Raw genomic sequence first — 9,824 nt, forward strand, 5'->3', positions numbered from 1 at the left:
CCTAATAGGCCATCTACTCTAGAGAATGTTCCGTGTGCACTTGAAAAGAATGTGTATTCCGCTGTTTTAGGATAGAATGTTCTAAATATATCTTTTAAGTCCATCTGGTCCTGTGTGTCATTCAAAGCCACTGTTTCCTTGTTGATTTTCTGTTTGGATGACGTCCCTATTGATGTAAATGGGGTGTTAAAGTCCCCTGCTGTTATTGCATTACTATTGATTAGTTCCTTTATGTTTGTTATTAGCTGCTTTATGTATTTGGGTGCTTCCAGGTTGAGTGCATAAATATTTACAGTTTTTATTTCTTGTTTTTGGATTGTCCTCTTTATTATTATATGGTGTCCTTTTTTTATGTCATGTTACAGTCTTTGTTTTATATTTTGTCTGGAGACTCTTAATGATAGAGAACAAACTAAGGGTTGCTGGAGGTGGGGGGCAGGTAAGAGATGGGCTAGATGGGCGATGGATGTTAAGGAGGGCACTTGTGATGAGCACTGGGTGTTAGATGTGAGTGACGAATCACTAAATTTTACTCCTGAAACTAATATTACACTATATGTTAACTAACTAGAATTTAAATAAAAACTTGAAACAAAAAATAAATAAAGTCTATATTTCCGACGTGAGTTTTGCTAACCTAGCTTTCTTTTGACATCCATTTACATGATAAATCTTTCTCTATCCTCTTAATTTCAATCTGCAGGTGTCTTTAGGTCTGAAATGAGTCTCTTGTAGGCAAAATATAGATGGGTCTTGTTTTTTCAATCCACACAGTGGATTAACAGCTTCTAAGCTCCATAGATGCTATACTAGAAATGTTTTTCTCCCTCTCTCCTAGCACAGGCACCACAGTATTTTGGACGAATGTACTGGAAACCCTGGAGTAAGCACTAACTCCACTATTCTTTCTAAATTTTTCACTTATTTTTTCAAAACTTTTTTACTGTTCCCTTCCCCCTTTCTCCTTGCCATTGCTTCCATTATATCCCAGGCCATTGTTTCCTCCATGTCTTACAATTCTTCCTGTTGAAATAGGGTGCCAAATGTAGGGAATACAAAGAGGCTGAGATCAACTTTATGCTTTGTTAACCAAGTCACAAGCCCATAAGGCTGCATGTCTCTCAGAAAGGTCTTTTCTCTTCTAAAGACCTCTACATAAAACCAACTTAATTATCCTGAAACATCATTTTTATCATTTTGTTCCCTTAGTCAAGAGCTTACTGAATTTTTCCTGCCACAGAAAGTTCAATCTAGGATGCCACTGTCTGGTAAAGAACTCATTTTTCCTTACCCAGTAATTTATTTTCCATGGCTTAGTGCATCTGTTTTTATTTATTTATTTATTTATTTATTTATTTATTTATTATTTATTTATTTATGTATTATTATTTTTAATATGAAATTTATTGTCAAATTGGTTTCCATACAACACCCTGTGCCCAACAGGGTGCCCTCCTCAATACCCATCACCCACCTTCCCCTCCCTCCCACCCACCCATCAATTCTCAGTTTGTTCTCAGTTTTTAAGAGTTACTTATGTTTTGGCTCCCTCCCTCTCTCACCTTTTTTTTTTGTTTTTTCCTTCCCCTCCCCATAGTCTTCTGGTAAGTTTCTCAGGATCCACATAAGAGTGAAAACATATGGTATCTGTCTTTCTCTGTATGACTTATTTCACTTAGCATCACACTCTCCAGTTCCATCCACATTGCTACAAAAGGCCATATTTCATTCTTTCTCATTGCCACGTAGTACTCTATTGTGTATGTAAACCACAGTTTCTTTATCCATTCATCAGTTGATGGACATTTAGGCTCTTTCCATAATTTAGCTATTGTTGAAAGTACTGCTATAAACATTGGGGTACAAGTGCCCCTATGCATCAGCACTCCCGTATCCCTTGGGTAAATTCCTAGCAGTGCTATTGCTGGGTCATAGGGTAGGTCTATTTTTAATTTTTTGAGGAACCTCCACACCGTTTTCCAGAGCGGCTGCACCAGTTTGCATTCCCACCAACAGTGCAAGAGGGTTCCTGTTTGTCCACATCCTCACCAGCAACTATAGTCTCCTGATTTGTTCATTTTAGCCACTGTGACTGGCATGAGGTGGTATCTCAGTGTGGTTTTGATTTGTATTTCCCTGATGAGGACTGACATTGAGCATCTTTTCATGTGCCTGTTGGCCATCTGGATGTCTTCTTTACAGAAGTGTCTATTCATGTTTTCTGCCCATTTCTTCACTGGATTATTTGTTTTTTGGGCATGGAGTTTGGTGAGCTCTTTATAGATTTTGGATACTAACCCTTTGTCTGATATGACATTTGCAAATATTTTTTCCCATTCCGTTGGTTGCCTTTTAGTTTTGTTGGTTGTTTCCTTTGCTGTGCAGAAGCTTTTTATCTTCATGAGGTCCCAATAGTTCATTTTTGCTTTTAATTCCCTTGCCTTTGGAGATGTGTCGAGCAAGAAATTGCTGCGGCTGAGGTCAGAGAGGTTTTTTCCTGCTTTCTCCTCTAGGGTTTTGATGGTTTCCTGTCTCATATTCAGGTCCTTTATCCATTTTGAGTTTATTTTTGTGAATGGTGTAAGAAAGTGGTCTAGTTTCATCCTTCTGCATGTTACTGTCCAGTTCTCCCAGCACCATTTGTTAAAGAGACTGTCTTTTTTCCATTGGATATTCTTTCCTACTTTGTCAAAGATTAGTTGGCCATACTTTTGTGGGTCTAATTCTGGGGTTTCTATTCTATTCCATTGGTCTATGTGTCTGTTTTTGTGCCATATTTTTATTTTTTTATTTTATTAAAAATTTTTAAATGTTTATTTTATTTTTGAGAGAGAAAGACCGCGCATGAGTGGGGGAGGGGAAGAGAGGGAGACACAGAGCCGGAAGCAGGCTCCAGGCTCTGAGCTGTCAGCACAGACCCTGACGCAGGGCTTAAACTCACAAACTGAAAGATCATGATCTGAGCCAAAGTCGGAGCACTTACTATAGCACTTAAAAAAGAACAATGGTGGATGACAATGGTGGATGTGTCTTATATTTGCACTTTTCAATACAGTAACCATTAGCTGCCTGTAGCTATTGATCTCTTGAAATGTGGCTAGTACAGTTAAAGAACTGAATCTTTAATTTTATTTCATTTAAGTTAATTTAAACTTAAATAGCTACATTTGCCAGAGGCTGGCATATTAGAACAGCACTAGACAATATCATTAACATCATTTGAAGGAGAAATAGAAGTGGTTTTTTTTTTGTCTGTATCACTTGTGCTTTGTGATATTTCATTTCCAAAAACGCATGCTTTCTTCTTTCCCGTATCTTCATCTTTTACCTCTTTTTGTTTCACATCTGGGAATGTAAGAGCTGATTCAATACCCGCATTGCTCAGTTGCTCCCAATTCACATGTCTTCCACGTCTCTGAAACTTTTATTGAACACATGAACACCATTGCACTACTTGGCAATCAATGCTCCTTTAACCTATTGCATGTGATAGTTGTAACTCCCCAAGAGAACAATATAAGGATCTGTGTGGGCTTTTTAAATTTTATTTTATTTTATTTTGTTTTATTTATTTTATTTATTTTATTTTATTTTATTTTATTTTATTTTATTTTATTTTACTTTACTTTATTTTAAAGAGAGAGTGAGCAGGGGAGAGGAGCAGAGGGAGAGAAAGAGAGAATCCCAAACAGGCACTATACTCAGCATGGAGCCCAATGCAGGGTTTGATCCCATGACCCTAGGGTCACAACCCAAGCTGAAAACAAGTCATATGCTCAACCGACTGAGCCACCCAGGCATCTCAGGATCTGTGTGGTTTTTAAATTCTATGCCCCTCCCAAGAAATTAACCCATTTCTTAGAATACTGTAAATACTGAATTATAGATTGAAGGTTTGTGCCCCACCCCCAATTCATACTTTGAAATATAACCCTTAGGAGAATGATACTTGGAGGTGGGACCTTTGGGAGATAATTAGGTCATGAGAGTGGAGTCCTTGTGAATGAGATGAATACCCTTATAAGAAGAGGCCAGGGAGCTAGCTCCCTCTCTTTTCACCATGTGAGGATGTAACAAGAACTTTGCACTCTGTAACCCAGAGAGGATCCTCACCAGAACCTGACCATGCTGGCACGCCAATCTCAGACTTCCAGCCTCCAGAACTGTGAGAAATAAATTTCTGTTGTTTATAAACCACCCAGTCTATGCTATTGTGTTATAGCAGGCCAACCGAAGACACACTGAATAGGCCTACGTTTGATTGATTACTTGTCCTTTATTTCTCTAATTCCTTCCTCTCACCTTCCAGTCCTCACTATTGTTCTCCTGAAGTTGGCTGAAAAGAAAAAAGAAGTGCCCAAATAGTCAATAAAATTCTTATTACTTTTTTCTTTTCTATCTTTGTATTACTTTATTTTCCCCACTCCATCACAATGAATAAAAGCATTTTTCAAGTGTATTATATTTCTCACATTTCATATAGTAAATATTGGGTGCCTACTATTTGCAAAATACTAGTGGTGGGATAAGGGTTGATGCTGAGGAAGCATGAAAATTATATAATAACTGCCCTCAAATGAGTTATATTCAGATAGGAGGAGTGATTTATGCAAATGACCGATTAATGGAAGAGAATACATAGGCAAAAGACAGAAATACTAACTGTTGGTTCAAGTGAACGATGGTATGTACACATTTAAAATATTTTAGTTGCCTAGTTGAGGGCAGTTAGCCCAACAAATATGGTGCTGGGAATAGTTCTGATTGTAATTGAAAAGATATATCTCAAACTAAACTCTCACAAATTGGGGGCATCTGGGTGGCTCAGTCGGTTGAGCATCCCACTCTTAAACTTGGCTCAAGTCATGATTTCAGAGTTCGTGGGATCAAGCCCCATGTGGGGCTCTGCACTGACAGCATGGAGCCTGCTTGGAATTCTTTTTTTTTTCTTTTTTTTAAAGGCTTAAAATATATTTTAATAAGTTGATGCTGCATTACTGCTCCATTTCTCAGAAAAGCTCCAAAGATATCAGGAACAAATCAAGCGTGGCACACCAATAAAAAAATGCACAGCGTAACTACCTAAGATAGGCAAGACTAAGAGCTACTGTCCAACCTTCAGCATACAGCAACCCTGTTCCCAAGATTGTACTAGGCCTATCAAGAAAAGCTGTGAACAGCAACATCATAGACAGAAAAGGGCCATTCCTGAGTTACCCTTACCCAAGAAAAAAGATGGAGGCAACTTAACACAAGATTTTTTTTAAAGATACACTAAAATGAAAATCTCTAAGATAAAATGTCTTCCTTAGGACACGAAGGGGTAATATACGGGATATAACAGAACCGTATGTATGTTGTCTGTGACGTCTGTGGACATTTGCCTGAATTCCCACCTGCAAGTGGAGCAATGGGGCTAAAGGGTCATTGGGGGATGTTTGTTTTTGTGGTGTAGGTGGCAGTGTCTCTGGGTTTGGAGGGTGTAAGAATGAGAAAGCAAATAGAACAGGATGGAGAAAGAATGGAGTGAGCAAGATTAACAGGGGGTCTAACTGGCTCCATGTTGTCATGGTTCCCCCACCCCCACCCCAGGCCCTCAACAATCACAGGAGACTTCAGGAATGCACTACACAGAATCAATTAGCTAGACGATATACCACACAGAACTGATTTGTTAAATTTTATCGTCCCCCCTTGCCCTCGGCCTCCAGCATACTCCCTTAGAGTAGTACAGGCAAGGAAGACCTAACTATTGGGAGAAACCCCTAACACTCTTCCAGGGCAGAATTCTGGCTAGTCCAGAAAGGGTCCTTCTTTTAAGGGTTTTTGGGAAACGAGACACTGAAATTTTTATTAGTATCAGCAATGTTTGTTTGGAGCAAATTCAGCTCCGGGAGCTGCACGGTTGAACGCAGGAGGGGTTCCATCAATGGCCCCAATTCCTTCCATGGTAGTAGCTTGGCCAAAGCGTTCAGTTGTTGGTGGGGTCAATCCCAAGGTTCCATCTGGCATCATAGTGGCAGGTCCTGGAGGAGCTGGGGTACCAGCTGGCACTGGAGCAGGGGGCATGGCGCCTCTGTTGTTTATGCCCAAAGCACCTCCCATAGCCATCTGGCCCATCCGTATCTCCTGTTCTCTGCATCAGGGAATGTTCCCTTGAATCCTTCCTGCTGTCGCTGCATCATTTCTTCCCGTTGCCGCCGCATCTCTTCTTCATGGCGCCTGCGCTCCTCCTCCTGCCTGAGCTCCAGTTGCTTTCGTTTTTGCACTTCTTGGTTGTGCAGCTCTTCGGTCCTCCGGAGTTCTTCTGGACGCCTCATCAAATCCTGTCTCATTAACATTACTTGGTGTTCATGGCGAGCAGCCTCCATCTCCATCTCCAGCTTCTCACGAGCTTTCCTGATATTGCGATCCACTTGGTCCTGCTGCTGCTTCTCCTCTCAATGAGTGCCTTCCAGCCTACGGCATCCTCATACTCAAAGGAGCCAGGCTGTGCAAATCTGGGTGCCTGTTCTCGCTCCTTATGAAATTGCTGGTTCTTTATAACCAGCTTCTCTGGAATCCCTCTTCATCATCCAACTGGTCCATGGGCTCCACAGCCACAGGCTGAGGAAATGTGGTTAACAAGAAGGAGCCTTCACTGCACCTGTCCAGAGCTTTCCGAGCAGCTGGCTTCCCTGAGAATTCAACAATGCCTTTTCCTGAAGGCCTTCCTCAATCATCCATGAAGACTACAGCCCTTTCCATTTGGCCAAACACAGAAAAAGCTTCCTCCAGCAGTTCGTTGGAAACATACCAAGGAAGGTTCCGGACGTGAATGATGCACTATGGCGGGCAAAGTGCACACGCAGCTGCTTTCCACGAATTGGCATGTTGTCCAGCTCTACTTTGGCAGTCTCCGCTAGGGTTCGCATTTCCGAGTGGATAAAGCCAAAGCCCTTATCCTTATAAATGAAGATTTCACCTGCCTTCCCGTATTTCTCAAGTAGTTTCCTCATCTCCTCCTCAGTGATGTCAGCAGGAAAGATTGCCCACAAAGAGCCGGCGATGTTGGGTGAAGGTGTTCTCTCCTGGTTTCCCAAAATTCTTCAGGTCAATAGTCAAGCCTTCATTTTGGCTGCTGGCTTGCTGTCCATTTGCAGGTATTGGTGGCAGTGGTGGCTGTTGCTGTTGCTGTTGGTGGTGCTGCTGGTGATGATGCTGATCAAGCTTCCTTGGAGTATGGTTTTGTTTCTCCAAGTTAAAGGTTTTATTGCTCTGCATTTTTGCACCCCTCTACCGACTGTTCTCCTCAGAGTAACGGCAATGCTACACGGCCTCCACTGTCCTGAGACTGCGTGGAATTCTCTCTCCCTCTCTCCTCTCTCTGCTTCAACCCCACTCATTCTCTCTCTCTCTCTCTCTCTCTCTCTCTCAAAAAAACTAAAAACACAAAAACAAAAACAAAACTCTCACAAATTGGATAGATTGGATCTTTAGCAAAATAAAAAGAGAAACTGTATGGGAAGTCTAGAAAGAAAAGAAAAAGACCACTTTGGAAATCAGCTTATGGAAAAGTAAAGGATAAATGGAAACAATACTAACATTAAAAGGTCCTGACGAAAGGGTTGGAGAAGAGAAAAAGACACGAATTCAGAAAATTGTGTGTGTGCATATGTGTGTATGTGTTTTAAAGAAAGATCCTGAGGACTTACAGTCCAAGATGGCAACATAGGAAGACCTTGAACTCACCTTCTCCATGGAACATACCAAATTAATAGAACCAATTAATAGAATAATTCCTGCTGAGGAAGAACTGAGGGCTGACTGAATAGTTACTAAACAACCAATGATAGAATGACAAGAGAACAGCAAGAGAAATGCAAACAAGGTAACAAAGGAAACTTCCAACCCTCTAAACTGTGAACAGCAGTGGGGAGGGATAGTATTGGGGGATGGGAACAGATCCCTCTGCTTGTGCACAGAAAAAAAAGCGGTGGTTTAAAAGGGCAACTAGGATATAGAAGACAACAGTAGAGCTTCACCAAGAATGAAGGAACTACAGGAAAGCTCTCCAGGTCAGAGGGACTAGAGAATGACAGAGTTTATGTTCCCACCCCACCTTAAAAGCCCAGACCAGAGCAGGGTCTGGACACCATAATGGGCGGGTCTGATGCCCTGACAGGCAGGCCGAATGCCATAACTGCCAGGTCTGGTTATCACAAGGAGCTTGTAACCTCAGCAAGCCCAGGGTCCACAAGCCCACACCAGTCCTGGTAAGCACTGGGATATAGAAATAGAAGTCTCAGTATTAAAGGGCTGAGGAGCTGCAGGGATACTCTCTCCCACTTCACCTTAAAAGCTCAGACTGGGACAGGGTCTGCCTCACAGTGACCTTGAAACTTCAGCACCCAGGCTCCATAAGCCCACACCAGCCTCTGTGGTGCTGGAGCACAGAAAATAAACTGTGTTTTTTAATGTTTTTTTTAATTAAAAAAAGTTTTAAATATGTTTTACTTTTATTATTTATTTTTTTTAATTTTTTTAAATATTTATTTTTGAGACAGAGAGAGACAGAGCATGAACGGGGGAAGGTCAGAGAGAGAGGGAGACACAGAATCCGAAGCAGGCTGCAGGCTCTGAGCTGTCAGCACAGAGCCCGACGCAGGGCTTGAAGTCACAGACTGTGAGATCATGACCTGAGCTGAAGTCGGATGCTCAACCGACTGAGCCACCCAGGCGCCCCTATATTTTACTTTTATAATTCTAATTTGTCTTGTTTTAATTTTTGTTCTTTTTAATTTTGTTTTCTTTCTCTTTTTTTTCGTATTTTCGTACTTTTCTTTCTTCTTTCTCTCTTCTTCATTTTCTTCTTTCTGTAAAAAGTCACAGTTCAAAAGAGGTAACTAGCATACACAGCCACAGCTCCAGCCAGCTAGCAAAACTCACCAGGCACACATAGGGACACCATACACAAGATCACTCCTTCAATTTTGGACAAGTAGCGATTCTGCCTAATCCATAGAAATAAATAGAGAAAGTCAAGCAAAATGGGGACACAGAAGAATATGCTACAAAAGAAAGAACAAGAAAAAAACCTCAGTTGGGGTGTCTGGGTGGCTCAGTTGGTTGAGCGTAGGACTTCCGTTCAGTCATGATCTCAGAGTTCCAGCCCCGAGTCAGGCTTTGTGCTGACAGCTCAAAGGCTGGAGCTTGCTTCAGATTCTGTATCTCCCTCTCTCTCTGCCCCTCTCCTCCTCATGCTCTGTCTCTCTCTCTCTCTCAAAAATAAATAAACATTAAAAAATTTTTTTGAGTTTAAAAAAATAACAAGAACTAATCAGAGCTGAATAATACAATAACTGAAATAAAAAGCACACTAGAGGGAATCAACAGTAGATTACAGGATACACAAGAACATATCAATGATCTAGAAGATAGGGCAGTGGAAAGCACACAAGTTGAATAGTGTTAAATAAAATAATTTTAAATATAAAATAATTTAATTTTTTTTTTAAAAATAAGGATAGATTGGGGCACCTGGGTGTCTCAGTTGGTTAAAGCATTCGACTCTTGATCTCGGCTCAGGTCATGATCTCACAGTTCATGGATTCGAGCCCTGCATCAGGCTACATGCTGACAGCAGGGAGCATGCTTGGGATTCTCTCTCTCTCTTTTTTAATTAATTAAAAAATAAACGTAGATTAAGAGATCTCTTAAACAACATCAAGGAAACACAGATTCACACTTATAGAGGTCCCAGAAGAAGAAGAAAGAAAGGTGTAGAAAACATGTTTGAAGAAATAATAACTGAAAACTTCCCTAAACTAGGGAAGGAAATAGAC

At 41.0% G+C, this 9,824-nt stretch overlaps 1 pseudogene; it reads right to left on the minus strand.

Moving 5' to 3' along the window:
* Positions 1-5,428: 5,428 nt before the first annotated feature.
* LOC112865938 (non-POU domain-containing octamer-binding protein pseudogene) lies at positions 5,429-7,327 on the minus strand (annotated as a pseudogene).
* Positions 7,328-9,824: the final 2,497 nt, after the last annotated feature.

This window comes from Puma concolor, chromosome C1, assembly GCF_028749965.1.
Source record: "Puma concolor isolate L17-30 chromosome C1, mPumCon1.1.hap2, whole genome shotgun sequence".
Lineage (NCBI taxonomy): Eukaryota > Metazoa > Chordata > Mammalia > Carnivora > Felidae > Puma > Puma concolor.